Here is a 16186-nt window from a genome sequence, read left to right as displayed (position 1 = left end):
TAGAAAGCAACATTTGGAAAGCGTCGTCCTCAATTCCTTTCATGATGGGCTTGATCTTAAGCTCTGCCGACATAGACGCGTTGACTCGCTTGTAAAGGTCCAGAACGTCCTCAATATAGCTTGAGAAATTCTCATCAAGCTGCCGGGACCGAGTATGCAAGCGTTGTTCGGCACGGCGTTCGCGTACCTCAGGCCGTCCGAAAACTTGTGTGAGGCTCGTTTTGAAGACGGACCACGTAGGGAGTTCCGCTTCGTGATTTATTAACCACAGCTTGGCCATGTCCGACAGGTAGAAGGAGACGTAGGCCAACTTGGCGGTGTCATCCCACTTGTTGTGAGTGCTCACTCGCTCGTACATAGAAATCCAGTCATCAACGTCCTTATCTTCTGTGCGTGAGAAAACAGGGGGATCTCGCAGACGCAGAGAACTGGTGCAGAGAGCAGTAGGCACAGTAGGACGCAAGTGATAAATTAAATCATTGATTGACATCATAGATCACCAAAATTTTTGAAATCTTGACGTCATCAACTGACATCGCCGCTTGGTCTAAATTGGGCAGATCTCCGAGAAACTAATGAACCACATGAGGAACAGAAAACTTTAGGCGAGGGAATACAGTCGACCGAGAAGCAGAAAAAGATGGCCGCTTCGGTATTCAAATTCTCAAAGACAAACGCATATGGGATCTTAAGAGTCTTATTGGGACCCGAATTTAGCACCCCACCTGCGCACTTACTGGGCTTTCATGAATGTGACGGTAGACCTGTCAGAATCTGATCAGTTTGTGCACAAAATACTGCAGACATTTTCATTCCAGTTTTAGAACATCAGCACAGTGGTGTGGTATACGAAGTGATCACACGACACGATTGCTTCATTAGTGCTCACCTATGTGGGTAATCATAGCACTAGCATGTGATATGGTTATCGCAAAAACTCACGCACAGTCTTTTTTTTCAAGGTTGCAATTCTTTTGTTTCAAACTTGAAATCGCCTCTCCCTCCTTCTCACCCCTTTTGTGCTTTTACCCTCTTGAGTGTCTGGACAGCACGCTATCTGATTGGGACCCTTGGCTTAGCGAGTGCAAGCTGCAAAATCAGTCAGGATATTGCATTTGTCATTTGGGAGGTGCAGGGGAATAGGTGGCTCACACATTTGTGGCTGCACCCAGTGAGCACTCGAAGAAGTTCATTGGAGAAATACGCTTGAGTGTGTCTACATTTTCTGCGAACGTCTCATTTTCTAGGTGTCTATGGTGGCCGATGCTGAGATGAAATGCGTTATGCCCCTCTATGGTCAGTGAAGGCCGGGTGCCTAGAAAGTAAGATATAATGTGACCTACATGAGCGGACAGTTTATTTACCAAAGCTTAGCTTTGCTAAAGGTAAATGGTGACCGTCTTGTCTATTTCGTGTGGTTCAAGCTTTATTCCTGCTACCTCTCTGTTAGACCAGTCACTGCCCACTACAACAAGCAAATAGCATCACATCAATGATCATCCGAGGACACAATGATCATTCGCAACACATGTGTTACCGTAATGTGAGAGTAAGTATTATGCTAGCAAACACATTTTTATCAAGAAGTTGGCATACTGAAAATATTATTTCCAAACTTCAGAAGGTGTTAAGGCCCTTGACGTTTGTTTTGCTGCGCGTGGCTGGGAACGCTATAGAGCTCACGCAGCCATCCGCACTTTTTGCTGCAGTCAGGGAAATATGGCTCCTTAACTCACAGCTTACTATATAGTTACTGCGCACATGCAAGTTTGTTTTCCACCAACTTGCCCAAAAACTTTCCGCAAACTTGTCAATGGGCCCTTTTCAAGTCTGAAAAGCGCCTTTATACAGGTCACCAAAATCGAAACTGGGGGGGGGGGGGGGGGCTTAAGCCTCTAAAGTTATCCGCCACGCACTGGTAAAAGAATCTCGGGGGCTTAGTATTTTTCAGGAATGATTTTCAGACGATTGAAGCTACCTCTCAGTTAGCAACTGTCGCCACTCTGTGCAAAGTTTATAGAGGCTGCTTGGCTTTGTGGCCTCCCCTCTTCCCAGAAAAAAAAACGTGACAGGCGTCATGTCGCCACCCCTTCACATGCGCAGGCTAGTCTCTCGAAAACGGTCCAATGTTATGTTACCCTTCAACCAGTGTCACGCGGAACACACACTGCCGAACATTCCTCACCTCCCCGCGAAGGAAAGACCACCAGAAAATGTCCAACGAGTCTCAAAAATAGGAGAAGCCAAGGTCAAGTTCTCTGTGTACTTCAGAAACGCTTCTGCAGTCCCCTGGCTGCAAAGGTGAGCAGCCAAGCATGTTCTGAAATCCTCGGCACAATTGCCAAACCACTTGGTCAGGAATGTGGCACGTTTTGTTCATTTCTTTCTTTCTTTCTTTCTTTCTTTCTTTCTTTCTTTCTTTCTTTCTTTCTTTCTTTCTTTCATCTTTTTTTTTCAGCAGCCTCTTGGGGTTACATTGTGTATTGGAGACGTAGTAACCAAATTCACCCACTGGGCTAGACACTGAAGTCTGAAATCTGGAGAAATAACCCATACATGTTTCGACGGCATAGTCATGTTTAGCGCATCACTTTTGACAAACGTCAGAACATACACGAGACAACTTCATGGTTCTTTTCACAGATGACGCCACCACCAAAAATGTTTGCAATATTTATTATTTGTTGAAAATCTTTTGAGTCAAGTGCTGCTACACAAAGTAAGAGGGCACTGGTAATTAACAAAACATGACATAATTCTGCTAATGTGTGATCATTGTGAATCAGCAATAAAAGCAAAAAAAAAGTAAATTTGCACAAACCCGGCAAGCAGAAAAGGAGCTGAATTCACTCTGACTTACATTTTCTAATTAACTCATGACAATTTTCTCTGCATAAAAAGGCTTGCTGCTTCAATATTGAAAATTGCAGCTTTTCATCTTGGACGGTATTTTCCAACTCGTCGGTGATGCTTGAACAAGTGGATTCACAAATTTGTGAATTCAAGCAGGTATTATTCAATAGCTATTCGTCAGAACGCAAAACAACTTCGCATAGACATTAGGTACATTGTAGCCTGGAAACCCATTCAATACTGTTGTTCTAGCAAAAAAAAAATATTCAATCATAAACTTACATTGTTCTGCCCATTTTGACTGAAGCCTGCGTGACTTTTTGATTGCTTTACTGGCTATATCTCGTCATAGAAACCTTGCATATCGCTTTATAAAGAGGCTCAGGAGATTTCATTTGTTTATGTTCAACAGTTTTGCCACACTGCCAGTGCAACGGAGGCTTGTACAGCCAAAGCACTGGTCTTCGCTCACACTGTTTTGAGTGCTAGGCAATACCGCTGCAGACTAGGCGACAATACTAGCTGTCATTAGAAAGTGGAGAATGTAAGCTTTCTAATGCGATACAATTCAGATGAATAGGCTGAGCGTAGAACTTCAACAAACAGTGACTAAAATGCAGAGCGGGTGCTGCCTTGATTTGTTAGGCTATTTATTATCATTTTGTTAGGATATTTGGCACATGCTAACTTAATTCTAAAAAGATGCATACCATCGAGGAAGAAAATTGAGGACAGAACAGAAAGGGTGCCACTCGCAACTAACTTTATTTCCGGAAAATCAGCGAAATATATAAGCGTAGCAACATTACGCACACACATTGCCTCACATGCTAGTAAAAAAAACACGCAATGAGATAGACAACAAAAGAATGATGACAAAAAGCCACTAAACGAAAAAAAATCTAAAGAATGAAATTCCCCACCACGCAGAGCAACAGATGTAATACTAACATGCATATCTCTCGTCTTTTTAATGTAGTATGCTTCCATAATTTTGCGTGCTATGGTGTCATTACTCTATCCAAGGAAGGATACACTGAAAAACCTAGCCTCACACTTGCAGGAACAACAATGGACAGGAAAATGTGCCGGTGCATAAAGAACAGAATTAGGGAGCAAAAACTTCCTGTGAAAAATAAACTTTCGGCATATTCGCCAGCTTATTGTGGTTCCTGCAAGTGTGAGGCCAGGTTTTCCAGTGTATCCATCCATGAAAAAGTAGTGATACCTTGGCACGTGAAATTATGGAAGCATTCTACATTAAAAAGAAGGGAGATACGCACCTTAGTATTACATCTGTTGCTCTGCGTGGTGGGGAATTTTCGTTTCTTTGAATCTTTTTTGTCATTGTCAAAAGTGGCTTTTTGTCATTATTCTTTTGTTGACAATCTTATTGCATGTTTTTTGACTAGCATGTGAGGCAATATGCACGCGCATGGTTGCTACGCTTTTATGTTTCGCTGATTTCCCAGAATAAAGTTAGCTGCGAGTGACACCCTTTTTGTTCTTTCCTCAATTATGTTCCCCGATGGTATGCACCCTTGTGTATTTCGGTAAATACTTGCAACACCAAAATTTACTGTTCACCTGTACATCTAGTTACAGCAAGGGTAAGCTGTACACAGAAAAAATACAAGAAATAAAAGCATCAAACCATGCACCAGAATGAAAAACATCAGGATAAGCGAAATGAAAAAGATGCAGCCTAACTGCTCGCATCCCTAAATCCCACCAAAAGAGAATGCTCTTTATCTCAAAGGTGCAACAATAGCATGCTTACACATGCGTCAGTTGACCTTGTAATCTCCTCCACTTCTACTATCTCCCTGACCCTTTGACCTGGACTAAGTGCAAGAACCACACTGTCTTCAAAAATGGGCCTAACCCATCAACCCACGCAAGGATTCCGAGAAACCTTTAAACTGCTGTTTATAGACTGCAATGGTGCTCACAGAGTGTATCATTATGTAAGGTTTCTGTCTGAGTCCTGCATGTCTCAGAACGAAAGGAGCATCTAAGAGCTCAAGTATCTTTCATAGACACAGCCTGAGCACTGACACAAAATATTTTCATAGCGTTTTTTCTGTTGCAATAAGTAGTTAACGACACACTCATCGTGGATGGAACAGTTAGTTACCTAGAAAAATGTTTTAAAGTGCTCAGGCTCGATTTCGGTTTCAGGGGGCGCTAAACAAGTGCGGTGGGACGTAACGTGGTTTACATGCAAACATAGCTGGCTACACGAACACAAAACTGCATGGACGTGGTCACCTCAGAGACAACTTTCTTCAATGAAGGCTTTCTGGGTGCCACGATAATTGCCTCTGAGATGTAAATATGCATGACCCATAAAAATGCGCAGCTAAAGCAAGGACATCAGCCTTTGTGCTCCCATGCAAGTCTGCCCCCTCATCATTTGAAGAAGTCAGCTAGGAGAGCACTTGCAAGGGTTGTGGAAGCCGACACAAACTTATGACGTAGAAGACAGTGGGTTGTTCAGAGAGAAACCAAAGGGGTGTTCTGCAAGTAATGGTATGACAAGCACTGTAAATCTAATTATAAGTGTGTTCCTGTAAATATCACTTGTTGATATTTTGTAGACAACAACCGTGCCCCCGCATATCTATCCCACAAGTTAGCTCACCTGCGAAAACTGCTCCGAGCAAATGATAGGAGGGACAAAAGATACTAAGATGCAGCACCATCTTCCGACTGAAATTTATTACAAAGCCGTGCAGATGTATATACAGTCCTTCAATGAGGACAGACAATCAGCCCATGAAAAATATAGGAGACGTTATTAGTAGCTTTTTGACTATAATACAACAATTACGATAAAAATGTTCAGAAGTAAGGGTGGGCAAACACACAACTTTCCACCGACAAAGACCTAACCTACAACCTTCGGATAATGCATTCGATACTCTTATCGATTGAGCCAAAGCGGCGGCTGTCCTCTTGTCGACATTATCGAATGTTTCCGAGCACGTAAACCTGAGAGTGTTAGTGGGCACGGTTCTTAGCACATGATCTTTTCACGTGTTAGTAGCTGACAATAAGCCCTCCTACACTACCTAAAGGCATTAAGTCTACAGAAACGAGACCCTCACTATGAATGAACAAAAGCAAACTTTAGGGGCTCATTTTTTTTTGTTAAAGGTATTGTGTTCACCATGTGTTTAAAACATGTTACACACTTCTGCCTGTGATCAGAACTGCAGCCTTTTTAGTTCATTCAAAAGGTGGATCTGCACAGGCAAGACAGTACACTGCCTGTACTTCAACGCTTTCTCCCTACCTCCTTGAGTCTGCGAGAGACACTGTACGTGTAATTTACACAGTTGCCTTATTCCTTTCTTGGGTCTTCGATGTGGCCAGCCACTTCTTTTCACGCCTAGGATCCATAACATACGTAAGCAAACTCACAGATACCAACAACAACACATCTTGAGTGAAACCCGCAATCCTAAAATGGGATGTTTACTCAGCGAATGCATCATCCACCTTGTTTGGGACGAGTCGATTGCCACAGAGCATTCTGCAAGGCGAGTGCATGTTCCGCCTTTTAGCCATCTTTGAATACCGCGACACAAAAGCAGCAATGGCTTTCAAGCACAAGGTTCATACCACCAATATAAGTGGTATTCTCTGAGAAACCACCTTAAATTCAAGAATTGGATCGTGCCTCATTCAAGAAGCAGCTACACTACTTCAAGAAGTTGGAGCACATCTTAAGAAAGCTTTAAAGGGGGCACGAGATCCTACTCCCAGCCTGTTGATTCTGCCTAGTGAAACACCAAAAAATGATCCACAAAGCACGAGGATCTTCCAGCACTAGAAGTCATCAACCTCATATTAATATTTTTCCTCTCAGCAGGCCAAGCACAAGTCATTAAAAATAATGCAATGATTAACTAAATATAAACAGCCTGCCAGAGCAAAGGGTCTACTGCTCTGCGTCAAGGATGCTATCGAATTTATTTGAGCAGTATTCTTCCCTGTAAAGTGTTGAACGTCATCGGCAAGTGTTTTGGAGTGTTTCTCATGATGTTACTTAAGTCTACCTTTCCTAGCTAGGTCATAAAGATGTATTTGTAATGACAGGGTATTAGTATCGAATCGAGCACTCTATCGATTCTTAGAGACATGCACTGTACCAATATTCGAAGGAACAATAATAACAGATGGCTAGGTTTCAGTGCTGTACAATCTCCTGCTATGTGGACAATTTTTTTACTTTTTAATTTGGCAGAATCAGTGGACTGCAAGTAGGTTGTCAAGCCCAGTATGAAGGTGTTGCAGTACAAGCTCCAGCATCTTGTGGCAACACATGAGATTCCCGAATGTTTCACAATGGAATCCTTGCGCTTAACGGCGATTTTTACAAAATAGTGCACAAGTTGGTAGTATTAGTCCGGTCCATGGAAGCCACTGCTGGCTTTCTCGTTGTGGCACACAAATGAGGCCAAGAGGGCGGCCATGCACATGGCCTTGCAAAGCGCTATGTGTGGATCACTTTAAGGTGGTAGAAGCAATTTCTAAGTCAGTGTCTGAACTTCATATTGCAGGTTCAACTCAGGACGAGTTGCCTCTAGCTGAGGATTTCTGTAAGCATGCAAGGTATCCTAGGCGTAGAAAAGGAGCTACAGACCATCTGAAGGGCTGCTAGACAAGAAGACGGCTGTCGCACTTAGCATGCACAGTGTTTCTCACAAACTCTACTAGAAAATAGGAAGAAAGTGCTGGAGATGAAGTAGCGTTTATGGCCCCCGAAACTTTCTGACCTACACAGATTCATTGATCAGATGAAAAGAAGCAAACACTGCAGCACTCATCACAGGCAGAAGTATGTAACCTGTGTTAAAGGCATGATGTGCACAATGACTGACATGCAGCAGGAGGTACATGAGTCTGATGGGACGCTGTCTTAACGATAGACTTCATGGAACCTTTATAACATACAAGCAACACTGACAGGGTATTTTCGAATCTATAAATGGGATTGTAGGTGTCTCTGAAAACAGTGTTGTACTTTCAAGTAGTCTTTATCAGGGGGTTATTCTACTCTGGTAATTTTTAAACATTAAGTCATTCAGATTATGGTCAACATTTCAGTGGTTAGCATTCGAGTGTCGAGATTGATTGCCTGTAGAAAAAGTGTAATTTTAAAAGATCAATACGCAATTATCAACAAAGCTGCATTCATTTATTCACTTTTCAATTATTTGCAAGTGGTTAAAGTAACTGAATAGTTGTGCCACACGTCACCACGTTGATAGGGATACGCTTTACAGGCTGCGATTGTTTCAACTGCCATAATTTAATCATGCTTGTTCTCCTCAGAGACTAATTGGAGTAAAATTATAATAATGCTATAAAACGAAAAAACGTGTACAAATATAGTAACGCTGACTTGAGCCAAACGCAGAAGGTTATGATAACAGACGCAACGGAAGAGGTTACGGCAAAACTGATGGCCCGGGGAAACATCGTGAAACCGTTGTTTAAACGAACAAGGGGCTGCCACTTATTCAAAGGGCCAATTTTTTGTAGACATAATCGCACAGAGCAACCTGACAACGAATCTGAGAATAGAATAGTTGATAACATTTTTACTTTATTCAGTGCATACATCGTATGCACTAAATAAATCAAGATATTGAAAGTGAATGTGTGCAAAAATGACATATTTATGATTTTTGGTTCCATAAAGTACAATTACATCGGCGTCACACGAGCACTTTTGCTTGTCAGAAGGGTTGATTTGGAAGTGTGGCAGTTTGGGCTAGTTGGTATGACATGATGATAGTTATAGCGCGAGAACAGAACGACGACGGGTCTGATTTCTTGATCGCGATCAACAATGATCGTTGCTAAGCGGTGCAAATCAATCTAGATCAAGTTTGGCTGAAACGAGAGTCAAACCACAACTCGGGAGCGAGATAACGATCAAATGTGCCCGTGTGACACTGGCAGTGAACCTCACAATTAGAGCGAAGAAACATGCAATGGCAAAAAGGGCTACAAAAGAGAAGACTTCAAACCCCGCTACTTACCCGATCATGCAGCGTGAGGAGTGGTCAGATGGAAGCTGTTGCCGCCACTGAACGCCTTGCTTAGTTGTACACGGTCAGGAGGGGGCACCGCAGAACACAAAGTAGATATATGCAGCCACGCAGACTCTATATAAACTCAAACTTCGCGTTATTAACTACTGATGAAGGGGCCGCGGCGGAACCCTCTATTATTTTGAGCGTGAAATGCTATCACGTGACTATAACAGCCCATGATGCAAGGTGGGACCCGATGTTGACAATGTATAGCTTCCAAGACAAATAAAGCCAGTGTCAATCCTAAAGGCTATTGCTTGTTTTATAACTAGATAATTTAAGGTATTCTACGTGCAAATTGTGATATTATTTTTAATCATGACTTCATTTTTGTTTTGGTGACATCGGATGAGCACAACATAGAAACCATCGTGAAAACGCATCATGAGGTAGCAAAAAATAAAAATACAAAGCAAGTGACGAGTGCGTAAGTGAAACTTCCATTGCGCTGTACAATTCTGAATTCCATTTTTTTCCACTCTGGTTTGAATTTTCGTGGCTGTTGTGGTGGTGCCCCTGCGCAAGGTGTTGATATATAAAGATGTGGATGTTCTTTGAATAAAGCCAGTTAGTAGTTTGCGCCAATCCTCGTGTATCTGTTCCTGTGTGTTGTGTGTAGGTGCGCCCTCGCGGTGTGAAAGCACCAACACGCCCGACAGCCAACTCTTTCGAGGAACGCAAATTTAGCAGAAAATGGTTCACTTGGGCACTGCAAGCTCCTCTACATGCCCTGTGAAACAGGGTTTCTGTGGAATATTCACGCATATGACCACATGCTCTAAGAACATATATTTGTGGTGCGATTTCAAAGAGGCTTTGTCGCTGTGAGCTTCCTTTTGTGCACTTTTCGGGGTGTTCGGAACAGGACCCTCTCCGAAGCCAGCAGCTACAAATTTAGGCAATAAGTGAGGTCAGTGAGAACGTGCACAGGTCGGCAAAGTCATTCGAGGGTGGACGAGGTTCAGATCGAACCTTGGGTGTGAGTCCGGGTGAATGGTATTCTTGCGTGTTTGAGTCCGAGTCAGTCCAGTTAAAGAAAGTTTTTGCGAGTGTGAGTTCAAAGTGCAAAAATATTAATTGAGTGTTTCCATTGCCTTTTTTTTGCCCACCCCTATCTACTGATCCTCCGCATTACTACCAGCCTTGTCTAGATTAACGTTTACACTCACCGTGACTCACGTCTACTAAACAGTATCGTTCACTTGAACACGTAATCCAGGGTACATTATCAAAAGGCGCCAAGAAGAGCACCAATGACGTGATACATTCGTGGTAAAGAGCACCGATGCCATGGTGGGCTCATGAGTCGATTGATTCTCTCAGATTCAGATGGAGCCATGAGTGTGCGTCTGAATGAGTCCGGGTGAGTAATATTTTGGGAAGTTTGAGTCTGAGTTAGTCCGGTTGAAGAAAATTTTCGTGAATGTGAGCCCACCTCCGGAAAAGCTTTTTGAGTCCGAGAGCGAATGAGCACTAAGCGCAAGGTATATTTCAGGAGTGAGTGTGATCGAGCTTCACAATTTTTGTGAACGTATGGTGAGGTAAATGACTTATCTCAGAAGACGACGCCAACGGCGTCGTCTTCTGTGATAAGTTTAATCAGCCGAGTTTAACACACTGCATTATAGACGGGAGCACGCCTATCTCGAACCCAGACGCCTTCGGCGGTATACCTTCGTTCCCAGAGACGCCATAATTTGTTTGCAATTGCCAAGGCGTGCCTCACTAGCATGAAATGCAGTGGCTCAGGGAGTTTAAAATGCGAAAAAACGTGTGTTCATGCTGCACCCGCTTATAAAATGGCATCTGGGTACCACTGAGCTGTCATCTGACGCGACAAAAACCAGCGCAAGCGAAAGGTGTTTTACGATTGCACAGATTTCCGTCCACAACAACAACAACAACAACAACAACAACAACAACAACAACAACAACAACAACAACAACAACAACAACAACAACAACAACAACAACAACAACAACAACAACAACAAAAACGCTGAGCTCCGCCGCCTTAGGATATAATCGCAGTTGACAGGAAAAACTACGAGCCTAGTAAAGCGTGTGAGTAAGTATATTTATTGCGTTTATTTAGGCGCGCCTCCAGCTGTTTCACTTTAGAGCAGTGATTCACGTGCAGTATGCCTGTAGCATGCGGCGCGAAACTATTGTTGCACTCTTTCGCAGGCTGCATGTCAATAAGAAGATGTACGCATTGCGGCTCACGCGTGTATGCACGCACGGCGCATGTTTAGTACAACTGTAACAGCCTACTATCGCGATGCAAAGAGACGTGAACGGCGCGGAAATCATGACTTTCGACTCCGTCGAACTTCGACATGTCTTGACTGTCACTAGGCGAATCTACAAGTGCATTCGGCTGGCGCCACCGTAGCATTTCAATGTATGTTGTTCTCGCTGCCACTTTTGAAGCACGTGTGTGTTCCGAGTACCGTGTAGGACTGGAAATCGATACACATGCGGTGCTTGAGCGTAAGTTGGAACCAGATTCTAGCGCTACGTTGACGCCGGCTTACAGCACAAATTCTGCCTTGTCACAGCCAAGGCACACCGCACTTAACGCTGTTCGTGTTTCTTTCAGTCGGATAATACGTACCTGATGAAGTTGCTTCCGCAGTCTGCAATGCACATGCTGCAGACATTCCAGACTGTCGAGGAAGGTTTCCTCGACGTTTCACGCGAAATCAGCATAAACTTCCAGCACAGGAACAGCGCGAAACATGCTTACAGCCGGACTCTAGTTGTGAAGTTCCGCGTTTGGTTTGCAGAGTGTCTGCTCGCCTGGCAGTTGAGAGTGTTGCTTCGCCACGCTTGCAACAGACGGCGCCACGCGCTTCTCAATATGGCAGCAAGCACTGAGCTCGCTGGGTTCTGGTGTATAGAGACGTGCACAATCAACCACTTGCCTGCTAAACAAGCCCCATGAAGTCATAGCGTTGTACTGCTGATATTTTAGTGCGTACAGTAAATTCGGTCCTTTGCAAACAGCTTTTGTCTCACTTTTTTTATGCTGCCTTATCTGTATTTTTTTTACTGTTACAAAACCACCTTATAAATGAAGTTGAAATCAAAACTTGTGCAATTTCTATTTCGACTCACTATTATCATCACCATCGTCGTCGTAACACAGTAGCATGGAACATCTTATTTTCGTGTGTTTTCGCTCTGCATTCCCGGTCAAAGGCGTCAAGTTAGGGTGGACTAGTCAAGAGTGAGGAGTCGTTCAAGAGTGACTGATAATGACAACCTCTAGTGAAAACAGCAGAGTACCTCCCCGCAACACGTAAGCATCATCAGTGAGATCACTTGATGCGGATTTTCCTACACAAAATAACGTCCACAGCAAAGACATTTGAGCGCGTAAGCGCATGATCGGCGATTCGTGGGCGTCAGGATGCGGTTCACACAGCGATGTCAGCTTTATTTCACCGTTGCAAGTCAAGAAACTGCATCTATCGAACGGACGGTGATCCTCCGACTTTCCGTAGCCGGCGGACCTGTTGCCATTATGTACAACAGTTTATATTTCGGTGCTCCAACTGAGGCGACTCCACAACCAGAAATGAACACTTCATACACACTCTACGCTGACACGGAAAGGGTATACCCACTACACCCTTCGCTGCTTGAAGCGGCAAGCTAAATAACGTCTCAGCTCTTCCCCCACTGCCCCAATCCTAGATGTGCATGAATGTAAAAATGAGCAGCAGCGCGACAAGATGATCAGAAAACAGAACTCCCCAGGTATGAATCACCATTTGTGCGAACTAGCGACAATAGTCCTAAACTGAGGCTAGTAGTGCGAACTAGCCTCAGTTTAATTTAATAGTTGACAGTGTGATAAATGCAGCTAAGCCTTCGTTGTGTTGTGACCAACTAGAAGAACACTGCAGTTGACCAAATTTATTAGTCGTCCAGACAGCTGCATAAACGTGGTGCTACTTATGCATGTACACCACGCTGGAACATAAAGGGAAGCTCGCCTAACTGCTGACAGATTAACATACCTACTCTGTCGACAACAAACATGCTGCTTAAAAACCTACCCTGCGCTAGCAGACTTAGTAGACGAAAATGGAATTAATAAGCAACTACTACAGAGAGAAAGCATTGAACCTTCCTTTATTGAAGTAAGAAGACTCCATTAAGACAGCAGCCATTCAGGCCTCGAATTACGTAGGAAAAACGTGTTGTTGTGGGACCAGTAATGGCCAGTAATGGCGTTTCTGTTGTGACCAACTAAAAAAACACTGCAGTTGACCAAATGTATCAATCGTCCAGACAGCTGCATAAACGTGGTGCTATTTCTACATCTACTGCATAAAAAGCTGCGTGAAGTCATGTGAAGAAAGAATGGCATCTCATTAGCAGTTCTGCCTCACTTGTGTGTCTTCTCGCTCGACATACTCGAGCAAGGGAATCACAATCGGTAGGTGCCTTTGGTCAAGCTGAAATAATAATCCTTACAGTCAAAGCGAAGCTGAAGACAGGCCTTGGACAAATGACAAGAGGACAGCAGTGGTCTGGTGTTATTTGTGTGCTGCATAGTGTGTTGTGCAGGCTTGGCATCTCGTTGTTGGCGTCCCCAGATTTGCTGTGGGTGATATTTTTTGCAGATTACAGTGTGTCCTTTCACGATACTGCAATTTGTGGTTTAGGTTTTCTTACCAATAACGTAGTGTTTTCAGCGGGCATGCTTTCTCTATGTTGGTGTCTACTGTGTTTGTTAGTGATCGAACATGTGTATTAGTGTGGCTTTTCATCGCGGTGCAATTTGATGTTTATATTTGCTTGCAGACAGTGTGTTCTGCAGGCCTTGTGTTTGCAGTGTGTGCCGTGAATTATAGCTTTGGCAGTAACAGATTAACACACTTTTTTACAATTGCTTAATTTTTGGCCGATGTTTATTTACACGCAGTTATTAAGGAGACATGAAATGCTTTCTTGACGATGCGAGTTCCCAACAAAGGTGTAAGAGCAGAGCACGGGAAACAGCTGCTCTATCGCATTTTCATCAGCCGCAGACACTACCAGATACTTGTGTACTCCCAACAGTTGTCAAGGCAATTTCGAACCAGAATGGCACCCTTTTTTGTCCGAAATCTCTGCATGTCAATACATTTCTAGCGACTTCGACCGCCCTCCTAAAATTTCTACGATCAACCCGCCTCATCGAACGTTTGTGACATTCTAATGAGTGTGTGTTTTCGTTTCCTCCCGCTCTCTTTTTCTCTCTCATTCTGTTTTCTTTACCTTTCTGTCTCCCTTCCCAAGTGCAGGGTAGCAAACCAGGTGCTTGTTTTCCGGTGAACCTCCCTGCCTTTCTTCATGCCATATATCTCTCCGTTTCTCGACCGTGATTTTACTTTATTACTATATCCAGTTACTGATTTTTCTGTTTGCATCTTTTGCTCAACTGATTGCATTGCTTTTATGTTCCTCAAAGTAAGGGCTCTGTAAAACAGCTGTTTTTCTAGCTCTATGGTTCCTATAGGTTCCACTTTCACAATTCTTGCCAATCATAGGGTTTGTTGGGGCTGTTGCCTTGCATCATGCAAGCAGGTAGGTCCCGTTTTAGTAGATCTGTTTCTTGTGTGTTTAATCTGAAAGCCCTCTTTAAAACATGATTGTGGTGATGCATCATAATGAAGGCACAGCTTGATTTAACTACTGCTTGGTCACTTCATAGTGTAATGGTTCCCATGCTATTTTTACAGCCACACAGTAATAATTAAAATAGACAGGTAATTTATTTTTCAAGTCTAAATGCATACATGTTGAGATGAAGTCTGCCTACAGTAGGCTTTTTGTAGCCTGGAAATTCGGGGTCCTAAGAGGCTTGCTCTTGCACAAATCTTTCTCACTCATAAATTTACTATGTTCAGTGTATCTAGCTACAGGCGTAACAAGGCAACGCAATGGTCCCCACCATGTGATTGTGCTCTTGTGTGTCTTTTTTTTGCCAATGCGGTCACTCTGTCTGACGAACGTATGGTGTGGAGCTAGAGGCCTAGTCAGGTGACTCATGGTGGTGTTTTCTGTCTCCTTCACTACGGCAATCGTGTATTGTCCAAGAAATGAATAAATAAAAACACATATTACAGCTGTATAAAAAATCAGATTCGTAGAAGGATTAGTGTGTGAAGAACGTAGGCTGAACTGTTGTCTGTATTGTTCATGCTTCTTCTATTGCTTACTCAACCGCACTAACTAGCTCTACTGTCAGTCATTATTCAAATTAGTACACAAAGTTGAAAAAGTTGCCATGTGTGTTATTGGATATTTCAGTGATTATGTTCTCCATGTTGTCTCTATGTTCACTGTTAAACATGGGCTTGATGTCTATATACGACGTTGATGCAATGCGATTATTTGATTGTTGTTGCCACATTGATACCATCATGTTAGGGTAACGTGATAATTTGAATGTTGTTGCCTCGTTAAAAACAACACGTTAGGACAACGTCCTTATTGGAATGTTGCTGCAGCATTAAAAACAATGTGTTATGGCAACGTAATACTATAAACGTCGGTGCAATGTTATATTTTACTGTCTAACGTTGGCTCACATTCGTTACACTCAAACCACGTTAACTCAACGTTCTGCGTTTCCTGGGATGCTTCTTTCATGGTTTTGTGTTAACTGAGCGTAGGCATTATAATTGGGTACGAGCAGGACATTGCGGTTGTATAATAACCATTTGTGTGCGTGCGCGCGCGCGCGCGCGCGTGTGTGTGTGTGTGTGTGTGTGTGTGTGTGTGTGTGTGTGTGTGTGTGTGTGCTACTTAGGTGAAGCTTGCTTACTCCTTGCGCCACATGTAACTTTGAGACGCTGAAAATGAGTTTGAAAAGGAATGTAAGGATATGTATTTTTTGTTTCCATTTAGTTGTCGAACGTGGCTACTACTTAGAGTTTGGCGCCTTCGAAGTGGCTGTGGCTCAAACTTACGCTCGCAGTCAGGCTTGCTTTCATTCCGCACCATGCTCTCAGTGTCACACGGACATTTTCGCCCGTGATTAAGGCTTGTACGGATTAATTTGGTACTCAAGGCTGGTAAGAATCGAAGCTAAAGACTCCTTTTTTATTAACATTTCGGCGTGGCCACAGTTCACTGTGTGCGTGCCGAAATGCAACCAAGATGTCAGACGAACTCGACCAGCTTTCCACACTATAACTAGACACCCCTGATAACGCGACATT

The sequence above is a fragment of the Rhipicephalus microplus genome, chromosome 2, assembly GCF_043290135.1.
Source record: "Rhipicephalus microplus isolate Deutch F79 chromosome 2, USDA_Rmic, whole genome shotgun sequence".
NCBI lineage: Eukaryota > Metazoa > Arthropoda > Arachnida > Ixodida > Ixodidae > Rhipicephalus > Rhipicephalus microplus.
This window is presented reverse-complemented; position numbering follows the sequence as displayed.